The 16,829-nt window shown below is 40.0% G+C and overlaps 1 protein-coding gene across 3 annotated transcripts in view; it reads right to left on the reverse strand.

The window, feature by feature from the left end:
- Positions 1 to 16,829, reverse strand: part of LOC145998906 (uncharacterized) — a 128,095-nt gene that overhangs the window by 69,397 nt on the left and 41,869 nt on the right. For 2 of the 3 annotated variants that reach the window (XM_083135654.1, XM_083135652.1), the window contains exon 1: positions 13,686 to 13,786. The exons of the other annotated variant lie outside the window; for it this stretch is intronic. The gene's annotated coding sequence lies outside the window, so the exon portion shown is untranslated. Of the gene's footprint in view, positions 1 to 13,685; positions 13,787 to 16,829 lie in introns of those variants that run through there. 3 annotated transcript variants of the gene reach the window in all.

Genomic DNA, 16,829 nt, shown 5'->3' on the forward strand with positions numbered 1-16,829 from the left:
AATATTTATTCTTACAAAGTAAATATAATTCATGTGTTTCAAAAGGCATTAGGAATTTGTGAACAATAATAAAAATAACAATATAGAACTGCAGAAATGCTCGTGAAATTTATTTTGGCGTGAATCATGATAAAGGGTTTATAATTTTAATAGTTTTTTATAGATTTTTAATAATAACAACAATAATGTGAATATATCTGACACAAAATAATGATTTCCTTCAAAATATATATAATTTTTATTTAAACCTGAATTCAGTAATGAAAGGAATTTCAGTTCGTTCACAAAAACGTAATAAGATATTTACATATTAGTTTACAATCTTACATATTGGATTAACGAACCTCATCTGGATTCTTCAATTGGGTCAGCCATACATCACAGTAGGTCTCAATCTAAAATAAATTAATATTCTTTTCTTTTGTCCATAAAGCCGTCACACTGAAGTTGTCTCTTGGAATTTCATTACAAAAGGCTTTCGTACCATGCAAAAATCTGTTCCCTAGAAATGACATGGTAAAATAAAGGAAGCTGGGTTTCTCATGCAGAAAACAAACCGTGGCCTAATGCAATCGTATCAGAAGCATCATTTGTCATTTGCCATCGTGACAGGGTGTTCACTACCAAATACATTATCTCTTTCACGAGTTTCCCAACGTTAATGACCATTTACGAGCAATTTGGAAGAAATATTCGGTAGTCACTCGCAAAAGGAGAATCTATTCCGTTTGATATATGCATTCAGCTATCATTTATCCGGACATTGACGATGCTGAGGTGTGAAACGCGAAATGACGAAGCGAGGTCACATTTCGATACTTTCTCTTTTATGAAAAAATATAAATATGCTGACCAAGGCAGTAATTTATTTTATTAAAAACATAAACTAAACGTAACGTTTCAACCTTCTAGCAAGGTCTTCATCAGACTCTGTATCAAGTACAAAAGTCCTTGCTAGAAGGTTGAAACGTTACGTTTAGTTTATGTTTTTAATAAAATAAATTACTGCCTTGGTCAGCATATTTATATTTTTTCATAATCATGGAAACAAGGCTTCATGGTGTTATTTCTCTTTTAATGGAAAGGAGCATGACCTCACTGAACTTATGAACCATTATTTTCAAAATCGAACAAAAAAGTTATATTTGGATAGTTGTATTTTTTGATCACCGTGATTTCTTTACATGTAGAAAATGTTTAAGTTCAAGGTCATACCCTCCATTTTGCATGAAAAGTTAAATATGAGTAAGTTTGGAGTGCTGTATCTTTGGAAAGAAACAACATCCCAAACTTTTGTTTTAATATACTGTTAATATAATACTGTTTCCTTATGTACATTAAATTGTTTTGATGGGGCATTGTTGCTTTCCATTGTTATGCGGCATCAAAGAGGGTCCAAAATGCAGTTTTTTTTTCGTGGTTTCGACCCTTAATATATTGGTTAAGCAACAGTACCCCAAGGATTTGTTAACTGGACATTGAAGCTCATTAGGACAAGCTACCTGATATAGCACATTACTTGGATATTGATGCTGTTACTAAAAAAATGCGATATCCGCAACTTTAGAATTAGGATTATCTCAAAACAGCATCAAGCAATAAATAAACTAAGTATGCCATCTTGTAGCTGAATATATGTACTAATACATGGAAATGAAAAAGAACATGAGGGCCTCGTCCCATTTTCGAGAATTTTTTTTTAAAATGTTAAGAAATGTGAATGTAAATTATCACACTTCCTCCCTTATAACAGCTCCTTCTCCTCCCTTTCTTTGTTCCAAATGGAACAGTCCATGTCTTGGTAAGTTGTGGGACAGTTTTCCTTTCTTTGATGGATAGCATTGTGGTAAATTCGCCTCCTTGTAATCAAGGGATCCCGGGTTTGATGCAAGTTTGAGGTACAAGTTGTTCGGATCCCACTTTAAACTGCAAGTCCACGGTCCCGATCAGTCTTCTTGTTGTACATATCGTCATCAAGTTATGTCAGACGGGAGAACTGATCACTTTTTGAAGGCTTGTCCGCACCACAATTCAAAGAAAACCAACCAATCTTGAGTGCCCCATTATGCTTGCAAAGTGAAGCAACCGAAAATATAAATTTGAGCCTGGTGTTTTAAAATTTCTTTAAAACAATTGCCATGATGATAAAAAAAAGCACGTTGGTTATTTGCCGTAACAATATTATTGATGATGGAAATATCCCAAATCTGCTTTTCCTAAGCTATTTGAGTTAGATTGCTTGATATTAGGTTATTTTACGTCGCTTTTGTGCAACTTTTGACTAATCGCGACAATGAGGATGAATGAATGATATTATGAAATTGATGAAGCGACACTCACAAAGAACAATCATCCTCAGACAGGGATTCGAACCTGATATCCCTGACGTCGTGGCGTGATGTGGTAACCACTCCACCACGAAAGTCCGCTCTTAGGCCTACCTGAATTGAAATTGATTTATTTTGGGAATCTCGCACACACAGCATAGTGCTACATATACGGACTTTTACAAGAAATATATGTTTTCTTTTGTTCATACTCCTATCGCAATATAGACAGTGGCGTGCCTGAAGGGGGGGTGGTGGGGATAATAACCCCCTTTGGCCCAGTAAAAATATTGTCAATGGGAAGAAAAGATAGCAAAAACATGGCTGGCTACTAAAAAAATGTATGCCCACCCCAGATTCTACTTATTAAGCATAACAACAAAAATATATTAAACATTTTCTTTAGCCCATTGCTAAAGTCCTTGGTACGCCACTGTGTATAGATATTGGTAGAGCTTTGTTTTTAAGCCCATTTTATGCAGAGGAAGACTAATCGGGACTGGAGACTTGCAGTTTAAAGTGGGATCCGAACAACTTGTACCTCAACTTTGCATCAAACCCTGGATCCCTCGAAGGAGGCGACGTTACCACTATGCTATCCATCAAAGAAAGGAAAACTGTCCCACAACTTGCCAAGACATAGACTGTTCCATTTGGAACAAAGAAAGGGAGGAGAAGGGAGGAAGTGTGATAATTTACATTCACATTTCTTAACATTTTGAAAAAAAAAAAATCTCGAAAATGGGACGAGGCCCTAATGTTTTTTCATTTCCATGTATTAGTACATAAATTGAGCTACAAGATGGCATACTTAGTTTATTTCTTGTTTGATGCTGTTTTGAGGTAATTGTAATTCTAAAGTTGCGGATATTGCATTTTTTTAGTAACAGCATCAATATCCAAGTAATGTGCTATATCAGGTAGCTTGTCCTAATAGTGAGCTTCAATGTCCAGTTAACAAATATTTGGGGTACTGTTGCTTAACCAAGATATTAAGAGCCGAAAACACGAAAAAACTGCATTTTGGAATCAATTGTGATGTCCCATAACAATGGAAAGCAACAATGCGCCATCAAGACAATTGAATGTATATAAGGAAACAGTCTTATATTAACACTATATCAAAACGAAAGTTTGGGATGTCGTTTCTTTCCAAAGATACAGCACTCGAAACTTACTCATGTTTCACTTTTCATGCAAAATGGAGGGTATGACTTTGATCTTCAACATTTTATACAAGGGAGGGAAATTTTTTTCAGGGTCTCAAAATTGCACAATATTCATTTCTCTTTACCTACTTCAACATATAAAAAAATGAAGCCAAACAATGAATACAACTATCTCATTTTGCTCGAATTTCAAAATAATGACTCTTAAACATATGCAAGATACATATATACTCTAAACCCGGGAATCTCTGGAGGAAGCGAATGAAAACAAGTCTCTGCGCAAGTAGTGGTTCTATAAACTAACCAATGGACGTGTGAGAGGGGAAGTGAGTGCATTAGGAGAAAAATACGGCTGTAGCAACGCGTACTGCTTCTCTCCGCCAACTGGCTCTTTCTCCATCTCTATCTTTATGCGCGGCCTTGCTCCACATATTCCCGGGGACATAGTATAGTTCCCTGCCACATGCTTGATTTCAGGCAGCTCGCTGCGTCCCGTTTCTTACTTCTTAAAGGACGTTGGTCGATATGTCACTCAGAGAGTTCGAAAGCAATGATTGGTAGGTCAGTCAAAATGTTCGGTTCTCCTCAAGGATTCAACGTGGGTATTCGTTACAGGTACAGGATTTCTCGGTACAGTACCGGAATAGAGACACTTATGTCTCCCGGATACCCGAAACGAAGAATACATGCATCTTTGAAAGAACTTGATGGTACGTGGAGGATACGAAGAAACGAAAAATTCAATAAAATAATACGAAATTAAAACATCATGAATTTCATTAAATCACAAAAATTAAGATGGTTTGGGAAAGTAAATAAAATGACTGATGAAAGATTAGCAAAAAATTCTATGTTTCGCCGAAAGATATCAGAAGCTACTTCATGCCAGGTGCATGGTGCCTTGGAAACTACGTTGAACACTGAAGGTCGATTTCTGTTAGCGCGTGCTTGCTTGGAAATAGTCGCCACATTCTGTTAGTAGTGGTTGCTGGCTAGTGCTGGCTCCGTAAGTATCCGTTTAATACAACAGAATAACTATTGCATTTAGATAGTGTAATATATCATTTCAAAGCCTACGTTGTGTACTTTCTAGGGGTATTGTTAAAATTAAATGTACAATTGTTATGTCGTAGTTTCTGACGTGTTTAATAAAAGCTGCACGTGTTCTTAAGTTCGCCACTGTATCGCGCGTCATGGCGAACTTAAGAACTGATGTTATGACAATGAAACTTGTTTTTTTTTAAATAGAGTAAGACTTAGAATTCATTAGTATTGCATACAGATTTTCGAAGTTGAGGGCCACCAAAACTTAAAGGGTGTACAACATGTAAGATCGACTTCCAAAAATAGACTCCCGAAGAGGAACCGTCCACCAAATAACAGCCGCGCTGTCCAAATTCAGAAAAGTTTGTTCTCCAATCCATCAGATCCCGGTTCTTCCTGTTCCAACGCACTTGGTTACCCAACAGCCACAACAACCCCGAAAACTGTAAGACCTAAAAACACAACCCGTCCTCATCCAAAAAAGAATCCTGAATCCTGGAGCAGGCAAATCTACAGACAGCTGGTATTGTTTCCTTTGCAAAGAAGATCGTGTCCTAGATATGAGATGATGCAGTTTATGTCATCGTTACGTTCACGAAGAATGTGTGGTATTAACGAAAAATGATAAATGTGTTTTCGCTCGCCCAGAGTGCTCAAATTGATACTTCATTCTTAGTGTGAAGTGAAATTGTCTTCGACTAAAATTGTGCTTGTTACAATCTGTGCTGATTTTATGCATGAATATTATATAATTAATATTGCCTTTGTTTAGTATGAAAATAAATTACATCCACTCTCTACTGTTATTAAAATATTAATTGAGTTTACCGTTTGTACACAAGTGGCGAAGTTAGGGAACACGTGCGTCCTAACTTCGCCAGTTGCAACCCCCCCTTTCTCTTGGTCATTCTTCGAGAAAGGAGACCGTTTTTCTTCTCACAAATTTATATGGTGTTATAATAAACATTCTCATTGCAAAAGTATTTTTTATAGTTTGAAAAAAAAAATTCTTCGTGATTTTTAAAACAAATTTGCTTAAGGTGGCGAACTTACGGAGACTTACCTTATAAATGGAAACCACTCGGAATACGAGCTTTAGGGAGGAAAAAAAAGAAAAAAAATGGGAAAGATGAAATAATGAAAGTAAAAATTGGTCGAAGAGCACACAGAGGGAAAACATGTATAGATATTGTTGAGAAAGACAAAACATTCAATAAATGAAATTATAATGCCTGAAGAAGAAGTGGAAAAGTCCCGAAATAATTCTTCGCGATGAAAAATTACTGTGTTTTTCAAAGAAAATAGAAATATATTCAAGAAGACGTGATTTTTCTTTTAAAATTCTGTGTGAGAAACGAGGGGAGTTGATGAACAAGAAATGTTCACTATCTAAAGGATAAAGTTAGTAGAAAGAAAATATTTTCTTGACCTACAGAATATGTATTTTTTTTTTAACGCATATCTCCAGGATACGCATGAATAGATCGAACACAAAGAAACATCTGAGGACTGGTCGGGATTCTAACCCTGAAATTTCGGAGGCGAGATCGTCTGGTCATCTGGACCGCAGTCTCCAACCCTTAAATGGGTCAGTTTCCAATTAAGAAAGAGCTTAAGAGGCAGGCTGAATATTAACAATTACCTTACGATATAGTATCACTTTTGTAATTATAAAAATAATAAATTATTTCTGATCATGGTTAAATAGTAAAAGAACCGTCGTGGTCCGTTTGGTAAGACGTCTGACTGCCGCTCTGGAGACCCGGAATCGATTCGCAGGATCGGAATTTTACCAACCACAAAGCGGCACTGTGGTTCACTCGGTCTCTAGTAAATGTCTGGAGCCGTACTTCTACATCCGCACCTGTGCCCTCGTCGAACGGTGTAATGAACACTGTGAACTTGCACACAGTGGTAGGAACAAATTATTTATCAATGTTCATTATTGGTCGCAATGTGCCCTTGAAAACAATTACTTTCATTTGCATCTTAAGATGATCACATGACTTCACCCAACAGGTGCGGCAGGTAGAGAAAATATTACAGTTTTTGAGCAGAACCTTGGCTTTGCTTTCCTGTTAGCAACTAGTTGATATCTGGAATAATATCCTTTGAAAATTGGCGGCGATTATTGGGGGCGTGGGGGGCAGTTGCCCTCCTCTCAGTTTCGGCATCTTGCCCCCCCCAGTTTTAGAACCAAATCGTCGCCACTCCCTTTGAACACGCAACTTTTAAAAATGAAAATAAGTAACTAATGTCATTCCTTTCAAGAAATTTTGTTTGGATCATTCTTGAAAACAACTGTTCACATGAATATGTTGTTCTGTACAAAGACAGATGACTTGTAGCTAGCTTATGAATATGGACGTAAGTACTTGTCATTGGAAAGAAACTGTCTTTCTCCGTAGGATGGAGGCTGTTGAATAATTTGAATTTTACAGTTCGAGTAGTCCTTACTAATTCTTTATCTGATAGCATTGTAATAAGCAGTTCATGATAACACAACAAATCTAAAGTAATATTGGTAATATGAAATGCCTTCCACACATTGCAATTCACAATCGTTCATTCTGCAGGCTCATGCGCACCTCCGCCATATTTGAATCACCTCTGGTTATGCGCGAGCGAAACGCCTCTCCAGTCTGCCAATTAGAGGTCTGTGACCCTTCCCAGGTGTGTTGGAAGTTCGATGTATACAGGGTGTTTCAGAGCAACCCACACACTACCTTTTTCTCGAGAACAGGAGATCGTATCAAGTTGAAACAAAAAAAAAATGCACCACTAAGTTGGGCCCAAAGAATCCGTAGAAAGTATTTGCAACAGCCCGAAAGCCACCCTTTGTGGATTTAGTAAGGGGCACATACCCCGTTTGTGCGATTTTCAAATGGAAAGGGTATGTTTGGAATGCAGATTCGGAAAGGCGGGGAAAAAATACGATTTACATATGAAACATTTGTCTGTACCACCTACCGTTTTCCGTGTAGAAAATGGTTTTGCAAAAGAAGGAAGGTGAGCCAAATCGAGTATACCGAGCTTAACAATTAAGATATGTGCAGCACCATAACAGTTTCGGAAAGTGCAGGACACAAGCTTTCCAACGATATGCCACATGATGACTGCGGGACTAAAAAAGGATGAAACCGCGTGACCCAAAAAAGGGGGTCTAAAGTTAGGGAAGAACTCGAAAATTTCAAATGGCAAGGGGGGTCGAGTAATACCTCGTTGTAAAGGTCACAGAAAACGTGAAAAGGATGCGAACATGATTTTGTAATCCACTGACCAGTTTCAAAATGGCGACCAAAACAATTCCGACCCCTGAAGTTGGTGTTCCAAAGTGAGGAATTACGTACGTAAATAGCAAAACACAAACACTGGACAGAGTACATAAGATCCCGTACAAACAATTATGGTAATGGGTCCGCTCTTGAAACACCGTACTGCTGTAAGCTTTGTTTGAGCTGCAACTTTGACCGCCCTTCACTCTTTCTCCAGGCTTAGGACTGGCAACGAATGGTTTACTGTCACGCACAATAAGGAATTCGTTGGCGTGTTTAACGGCTGCTTCGCCAACGAAAAAGGTCCTTTTCTCACAATTGATTGCCAAACCATTGTTTGACAAGATAAATAGGAGTAACTGAAATGATGATAAGAAAAACGAAAGAGTAATCACAAACCAATGAACAACAAAAAGGAGAAGAATAGGTAAAGCACCCAGTGTGATGCACATTTACCAACCTACAGTAGATGTTAGAAATTTCTTCCCTCGGTCTCAATGCATTTCTGCACACGGACACTGAAATCATTCTGTGGTGCAATAACTTCTGCCTCACTAATCTGCCTGCGTGCAGCACCTATGCGCTCGATCATGTCGTCCCTCGTTGTAGAGCGATTTTGGTAAACGATTTCTTTCAGTCGTCCCCAGAGGTAATAATCTAAACAAGTTAAGTCTGGTGACCTAGGAGGCCAGGGCACAGGCCCACCTCTACCTACCCAGCGACCACGAAACATTGCATTCACCTGATTCCTCGCCATCAGCTCAAAATGTGCGGGCAGCCATTTTGTTGTAGCCACATGTGTGTTCTGATGTGTAAGGGGACGTCTTCGAGAAGACTGGGCAATTATTCTTGAAGAAATGTGCGGTACACAACACCCGTAAGCCTCGCCTGAAAAAAAATGAGGACCAATTATTCCTCTGCCGATGATTCCACACCACACATTCACAGACCATCTACGTTGATGATCAACCTCTTGCATCCACCGTGGGTTTTCGGCGGCCCAGTAATGCATGTTGTGCCGATTTACCTGACCATCACTTTTAAATGTAGCCTCGTCAGACCACAACATTTCGTCAAAGAATCGAACATTTGCATTCACTTGAGCTTGAGACCACATGCAAAAGTCTAGCCTGGTTTGAAGATCAGTTCCGTGTAGCTCTTGATGCAAGTACATGTGGTACGGATGAAATCTGTGATCCTTTAAAATCCTTCTCACTGTACTTGCGCTGACACCAGAATCACGAGCAACTTGCCTGATACTCACGTGAGGATTGAGATGGAAGGCTGCAAGTACACCAGCAAACCTCTTATCTCGAAGAGGCTGCTAGAAGCCTGAACATTACCCCTTCTGCATACACGATCGGCAAGGGTACGAAAAACATGTATTGAACGATGCTCCCGATCGGCATACCTTGCAGCATACACACGAGCAGCAGCAGAACTATTTCGTTGGCACTCACCCAACACCATGAGTATATCAAATGCTTCTTCGTTCGTGAAAGGCATTATTAGTTCACATTCAACAATTTGCCACTGCGAATTAAGTACAGAAATGCACACTACCCGCGAGGAACGCACTGTAGAACGTCCTGAGGTACCACACAATGCCTTCGACGATGCAACCACTTGTAACAGACAACGGTGAATGAGACCGAGATTGGAGGGGCGTATTCGCGTTATCAGTGGAAGCACACTGGAACAGACTGCTATGCAGGAGAGCTCGTCACACCTCGAACCGTGGTACTTTCCGATTGCCTTTGTTGAACCGGGCAGTGGGAACAGCGTACGTGCAGTCAAATGGAACTGGACGCACCGGCAATTGGCGTACTTTGTAATTTGTCGACTGGGCCAGCATGCTGTGTTGTGTACTACTGCAGCCTACCCAACACGTGGGCTTATGCTTATTCCTACTCGCACACAATGGACCTGAAGTTCTACTCACTGCATGTTGGACACTCACAGAGGCATATACTACTACGAAACCGCAAACCTCTCACCCGGACGTTCAGTACACTGACATTACATGTGACGGGTGGCATGGTCTGATAATGGTAGCGAACCAGTAACCATTTAGAAACCTTGTCACGAATAAACAGCTGTTCCGCTGGCTTTTTTTTGGTACAGGATCTTATGTACTCTGTCCAGTGTTTGTGTTTTGCTATTTACGTACGTAATTCCTCACTTTGGAACACCAACTTCAGGGGTCGGAATTGTTTTGGTCGCCATTTTGAAACTGGTCAGTGGATTACAAAATCATGTTCGCATCCTTTTCACGTTTTCTGTGACCTTTACAACGAGGTATTACTCGACCTCCCTTGCCATTTGAAATTTTCGAGTTCTTCCCTAACTTTTTTAGACCCTCTTTTTTGGGTCACGCGGTTTCACGCCGTTTTTAGTCCCGCAATCATCATGTGGCATGTCGTTGGAAAGCTTGTGCCCTGCACTTTCCGAAACTGATATGGTGCTGTACTTATCTTAATTGTTAAGCTCGGTATACTCGATTTGGCTCACTTTCCTTTTTTTGCAAAACCATTTTCTACACGGAAAACGGTAGGTGGTACAGACAAATGTTTCATACGAAAATCGTATTTTTTCCCCGCCTTTCCGAATCTGCATTCCAAACATACCCTTCCATTTGAAAATCGCACGAACACGGCATGTGCCCCCTACTAAAACCACAAAGGGTGGCTTTCGGGCTGTTGCGGATTCTTTGGGCCCAACTTAGTGGCGCATTTTTTTTTTTTTGTTTCAACTTGATACGATCTCCTGTTCTCGAGAAAAAGGTAGTGTCTGGGTCGCTCTGAAACACCCTGTATATGATAAGCTTAATTGAATATAATTTCTAAAAACCATGAGCCAGTCCATAAATTGTACAGCTCTTTTTGTTTTTAGTAGCCTAAAATGCATTTTCGTAACAGTTTACGTGCTGAAGATCCAAATCAATTAAGAGATAAATTGATTCGCACATTCGAAAGCACGACATATTGTTATAGAACAGCACTTGTTTTCGTTCGAGCAGTCACGCTTTCCGAGGAATTATTGATCAAAGAAGGTAAAACGGATTATTTGAACTTTGCCTCCTTAACTCCCCTCCTCAGATTGATTTCTTTCGTTAGAAAGTGACTGGCCGCCTCTTTGACCGAACTCCTTGAGCGATCGATTCACGGTCCCACAACGTTCCTGGTTCGAGCCCTACTCTAGGCACGATGCGAGTGTCCGTACAAGAGTTTCAAATTTAGTTAGTGATAGGGTCGTCGTCTTGTAATCAAGGGGTCCCGGGGTCGATACCTGGTGGAGGCACATAGTGGTTCGGATTCCACTTTAAACTTTGGGTACAGTCCCGATTAGCCTTACTGTGCATAAAGTTGACTTAAAACACTAACTCAATCAAGCAATCAAATAAACGGTTTCAAATTTAATCGGGGTGTAAGATGTGACCCGCTCAAACGCCAACCTTTCTTCCAAGTAGTACACCCTGGACTGTGTTCTTGCAGACCAACGAAGCTCTGGCGTCTGGACCCACAGCTAGTAGAATTCTCTGTGGAGCTTGTGTCTTGCCCATGTGTGTCTGTGACTGTCCTCTCATCAATTTCTTCTTATCATTAGTCATCCTCATTTCGCAACCAGCGAAAGCTAATAGAAACAAATCAACCAAATTATCGTACATCATCGTCGTCACGATTGGCCAAAAGTGGGAGAAAAGCGACGCAAACTAAGCAAATACAGAAATTTGCGAATCGTTGTCTGGATTATGCCGGTGACAGATCAACCTTCCCTTGGGCTTAGCGGTGGTTTGATTTAGCTATGTTCGTTGAAGATTTACTGTGAGTTTTAAAACGTTTATCTGGGGGGTACTTCTTCTCCTTCATTAGGCATTGCACTCAACTGGTTACAACGTTTCTACACAAGTCGTATATCGCAGATGAAAGCACAACCACAATTTGTGGGTATGAATTCGTTAGTTTGTATACGATCAAACGAAGCTTCTTTGCCTCTTCAGTTGAATGGCAATGATGAAGATGAATACTGATCACCAAGGAACGGATTTATACGTAAATACATATTTTTGTACGAAGCTGAAATCAGCTATATTTTGTATTGTCCTTTCGCTTCATGGCCAAAACTTCAATTTCTCTTTTTCATATTTGTACATACTTCTATATCAGTGGCGGCGATTGGGTTCCAAAACCTGGGGTGGCAAGGTGTCAAAACTGGGGGGCAAAGACAGTATATTTCCCGTTGTAGATAAATGTTTAGGATAGTGCTGGGGCAAAAGTGGCGAAAAGCCCCCCTCGCCCCCCTAATCGACACCACTTGTTTTGGATCATATTTTGCATATTTTAGTTATTTTTACATATTATTCCCATATTTGAGAACATCTCTCAACATATACTCCACTCCATATTCGTGTAATAACTACATGTCCCCGTGTGATCGAAAGAATTGGGTGAATATCTTATTTCTTGCGAATAACTGACAAAGTCCGAGGCGACGTTAAACAAATTAAAATTTACGACATTTTTTAAACCCTCCAATTTGCGTTAATTACAAGTTTTCTGTCATCTGAACAATAATGTGTTTTTTTTTTTTTAAATTTTACACCTCCCAACTGTTTCTTTGCTATTGTAAAACTCTTGAAATTCCATTAAATTAGGCACACAAAGGAGATGTACTATGTAGATTTTCAGCGAAAAATGCAGGCTCGACCAGGACTCGAACCGGGTCTCTGGCAATCCGTGCCATTGCTCTACCACTGAGCTGCCAGCGAAAATGCAGGGGAAGCCAGCCGGCTCGGTAGCTCAGTTGTAGAGCAAAGGCACGGATTGCAAGATACCCGGGTTCGAGTCCTGGTTGAGCCTGCATTTTTCGCTGAAAATCTACTTTGAAATTCCTTTTTATTACCAATTGTTGTCAACAATAGGGAATGAGGGCTCAAGCATAGGCTCCTGGTTGTTACAAATATTATTTTGGCAACATTGGAAGAGAGTCTCAAGTCTAGCAGCCCGTTGCTAACCCCACCATCGCTACTAGTTTCGCGTAAGAAGCAACGCTCTTGTGGCAGACGTACGGGATTTGCTTCTGGTTTCTCTTCAAGACAGTCACGGTAATAGTTACAATGCAGAGACTGTATTTTATGTAACTCGTGAAGTAACTTATATTATTAAAAGGTAAATGTTTACAATTTTGAGTCCATATCTATCTCCATATTTTGGTGAAAATAACTAAATATGTATTTACATATTTAGCACATTTTTGCTACATATAAATCCGTTCTCCAGTTCGAATTTAAAGGACTTATGGTTGGGCACACCAATGACAATGTGGTCTCTGTAACGCGGTTAACTAGAAGTTGATAGAATAATAATAATAATAATTCATTTTTTATTACTGTACGTCGCTTTTCTTCCACTTTCGCTAATCGTGTCTTGAGGATGGATGGCGATTAGTGAATTTGATGGATAGCCACAAAAAAAAGATAGTCTGAAATCCACAGACTATCGATGCAATTTTCGTAGGGAAAAAACAAATGGCGATTTGAGGAGGGGGCGTGCCCCTCTTGCCCCCCGTTTCGTTGCATTCCCCAATCATGGGCCTAATTCTATGCGAGGTAGATTGATTTCTTCTGAAATCCACTCATGGTTATTAATAATAGCGTGTGACGACAAACAGGTGAGATGCGAAAATTCAAAGCCGCCAAAAAAAGGCAATGAAAGTGCTTTCGTACCAGACAGAAAAGACTTGCCAAGTTTCTAAAAGAACTCCGAACACAAGTGCCCGTCTTACTCCCTCACACTCTCACAAACAAAACACAAATGTTAATAAATAAATTACACGGTGACTATCTAGAAACAAAAGGAATCATACGATACCTTTTCGGATTTCAGTCCAGCGTGGAAACGACACTAGGCCTAAGCGACGGTGGGGGGAAAAAATTCAGGAGGAGGAACGACAAAAAACAGTCAGCTTCCAAATTTAACATGCACACACTCCACTGCACGACGCATGCGCAGATCTCTTGTGTTGATCTACACCGGCCGAACTCACACTACCTTTAGCCTATGCACGCGAGGTACGAAGTGACTGCCGCTCGTATTCTTGGCATTTGGGCTTATGAATCAATAAAGGTCGTCGTTGTCTGTGGAATTCGCTTCAAATTACTTGGTAACCCACAAAACATTCGCTCCCTGCCCGATTTTTTCAACGTGGCACTAAGCTTGCAACACTTGCTTCACTCATCCACGTCATGTGCACAGTAACGCCGAGAAGTGATTGATAAACTTTACGTGAATAAAATATGGTTACCGAGATTCTTGAAACGAGATTTATTGATTTAATTTACATCATAGGCACCTGCCTCTGTCAATCAATTTCTCTGCGCTTGATACACACGGCTTTGAATCTTTCCCGACGAATCTTATCTATTGTACGGTAGTGGGAAGCAATGGTGTGGGCAGTGGGGCTTTTGAAGGAGAAGTCGTCAGGCTTAAGCCCTCTTCCGAAATATTCTACCTTCGAAAGATTGAAAAGGTTGTAAGGGGCAATCCTATCTCAAGACAACGAAATGTCAACCCCCATTCCACGTAGTACACCATGGGCTGCATTTTGCAGTGGTCTTCAACCAGCGCCCTGCTGGCTTTGTCTTAGAAGCCCGCCGCAAAACAATGTCATCCAGTGACTGAAACTGTTAGAATGTTACTATGTTATACTGCAAGTGGTTGTTTAAAAAAGTTAGAAGTATACTGATGCTGTTTCAGCATTACGATCTGAATTTGCCACAAGATTTGAAGACCTCAGGTCACCTAACATGTTTAAGATAGTTCCACCCTTTTCAGTGTAGATGTCGAAGATGCTCCAAGTAACATGCAATTGGAACTCAGTTGAGGAATCGACTGACCGACACACACCTTAAAAAAGTGTCTGCGAGTAGCATCATCCACCTTTTTACTGATAGGTATGACAAAATGGATTTCACTTTGGTTCATTATTTTCTATTAAAATGAAATAGCTATTGCATGTGTTAACTATTTGTAACATTTACAATAATTAACTTTCAATTTATCATTATTTTGTAATAGTTAAAAAAATATGTGTTCTACTTCATATTAGAAGCTTTACTTGTAGTGAAATAGTTTACTTTGAAATTAGGAATGGTAGCCAATAGAATAAGGAAGCTCAACTTACCAGAAACTTTAAACTTTAGCTTACAGTTCAGACAAAATAGCTCAAAAACAAATTGGGTTCCATATTATCACATTTTTCCATATATATATATTTGGGTACACTTAATGCTCAGTTGGGCTATTCGCAACAGTTTAGAGGCTGAGTAAGTCTATATTTCATCACAGATTTTTATCTGCGCGAAGTTTCACGTGAGTGCTCTAGAAGAAATTTGAAACAAATGTAATTTTTCAGAATTCGGAATGTCATAACGGTTTCTCGAAAGAAGAAATTTTCGAAAACGACTTGGCTGTCGCAGGACAAGAACCAGAGGAGCCCTATTGTGAAATTTTCCACGTGGTAAATAACTTGGATTATGTTTTATACATTGTATGTTTCTGGACAGTTGTCAGGTTTGGGAAGAAGAAAAATCATTAAAAAAAGGCTCACAAAGCTAAGTAAAGCTAGTCGAAACCCAGCGACAGGTACTGCCCGAGACCATAGATATGACCGAGCAGCCGTTTCCATAAAGCTGAGGCCATTTCCTCACAATGGAGTTGTCAGTTCGATCACATATGCGGGTGTGCCCTGGAGGCGGGTTTCAAAAGTTTACTAAAAGGGAACGCGGAAAAATGAGCTTCTGTGAATGCTATTCTGCACCGTTCAGCGTTATTTCACGGTCACTGAACTCATTTAACCGGGGGGAATACTGGGTTAAACAATTCCTTTCGGATGTGTCACAGACTCATCGACATCGCCGTCATTGTTTCCTAATTGCAAATGTCCGCGGGGTTTCCAGCGAGTCGAAGACATCATCCATCATCGTCTGCGAAGTGGCTCTGCGGTCTTCAGGCACAGACAACGCCCACGAAATATTAATCAAGCGATATTAAGACTAGTTCTTTATTATATTTAGCCATCACGACGATGTTCGGTACCTGAAAGTTAACTGCCCCGCAACAGAATATGATCTCATGGGGGAGGGGAATTGTTACCATCCACATTATTTTATTACTAAATCTAGGTCATCTTTTATTTATATATTGTAGATGATTTCGTTTATTTTACTTCGCTTTTCGTCCGAGTTTGGCCAATCGGGAAGATGGGAATGAAAAAGATGAAGGGACACTCACAAAGAACACCCATGCCAGGATTCGAACTCGGGACCCCTGGCATAGTAGCTCGGTGTGCTAACCACTCTTTTTTTTTTTTTTAAGGAAATACCCCCTACACGGAGGTATCCCTCACCATTCACACTTTTTCTCACTTTTACACTTTTCAATTGTTACAGTTTCTCAGTTTCTTATCATCTGGACAAACACAAATACCCATGCCTTACCCGGGACTCGAACCCGGAACCCCTGGCGTTGTAGCGCGCTCTGCTAACCACTCCGCCACGGAGGTCGACTTTTCCACTTGTGCCTCCGCCGGATATCGAACCCGGGACCCCTTCATTACAAGGCGAAGACGCTACCACTGCGCCATCGGGAGGCCCGCCACTCTGCCACGGTTACATCATTTTCGATTCTTAGCAAGAAATTGTGGTGGATGGACTACGATTACATCTTACCAAGTATGCTCAAACGAATGAAATAGGTAACCGTTAAAATAACCTTCAAGACAGTCTAGGTTCAATTTATAACTTTTCGGTGAACGAGCGTGTTGAGTAGGCGCATTTTTGTGCATTTTCTTCCTTGGGAAAAAAAATTCATTTGCATTCAAAGAATTATTTCGTTTCACTTGACTTGTATTACTCTGGAAAAGTTTTATAGTGCATATAAATGTATATTTGCGATTTTAGTGTACATAATATGCACATAATTGCATGTCCTGGAAGTGATTTTAATTTAACTCAT

This window comes from Lepisma saccharinum, chromosome 14 (assembly GCF_977018435.1).
Source record: "Lepisma saccharinum chromosome 14, izLepSacc3.1, whole genome shotgun sequence".
NCBI lineage: Eukaryota > Metazoa > Arthropoda > Insecta > Zygentoma > Lepismatidae > Lepisma > Lepisma saccharinum.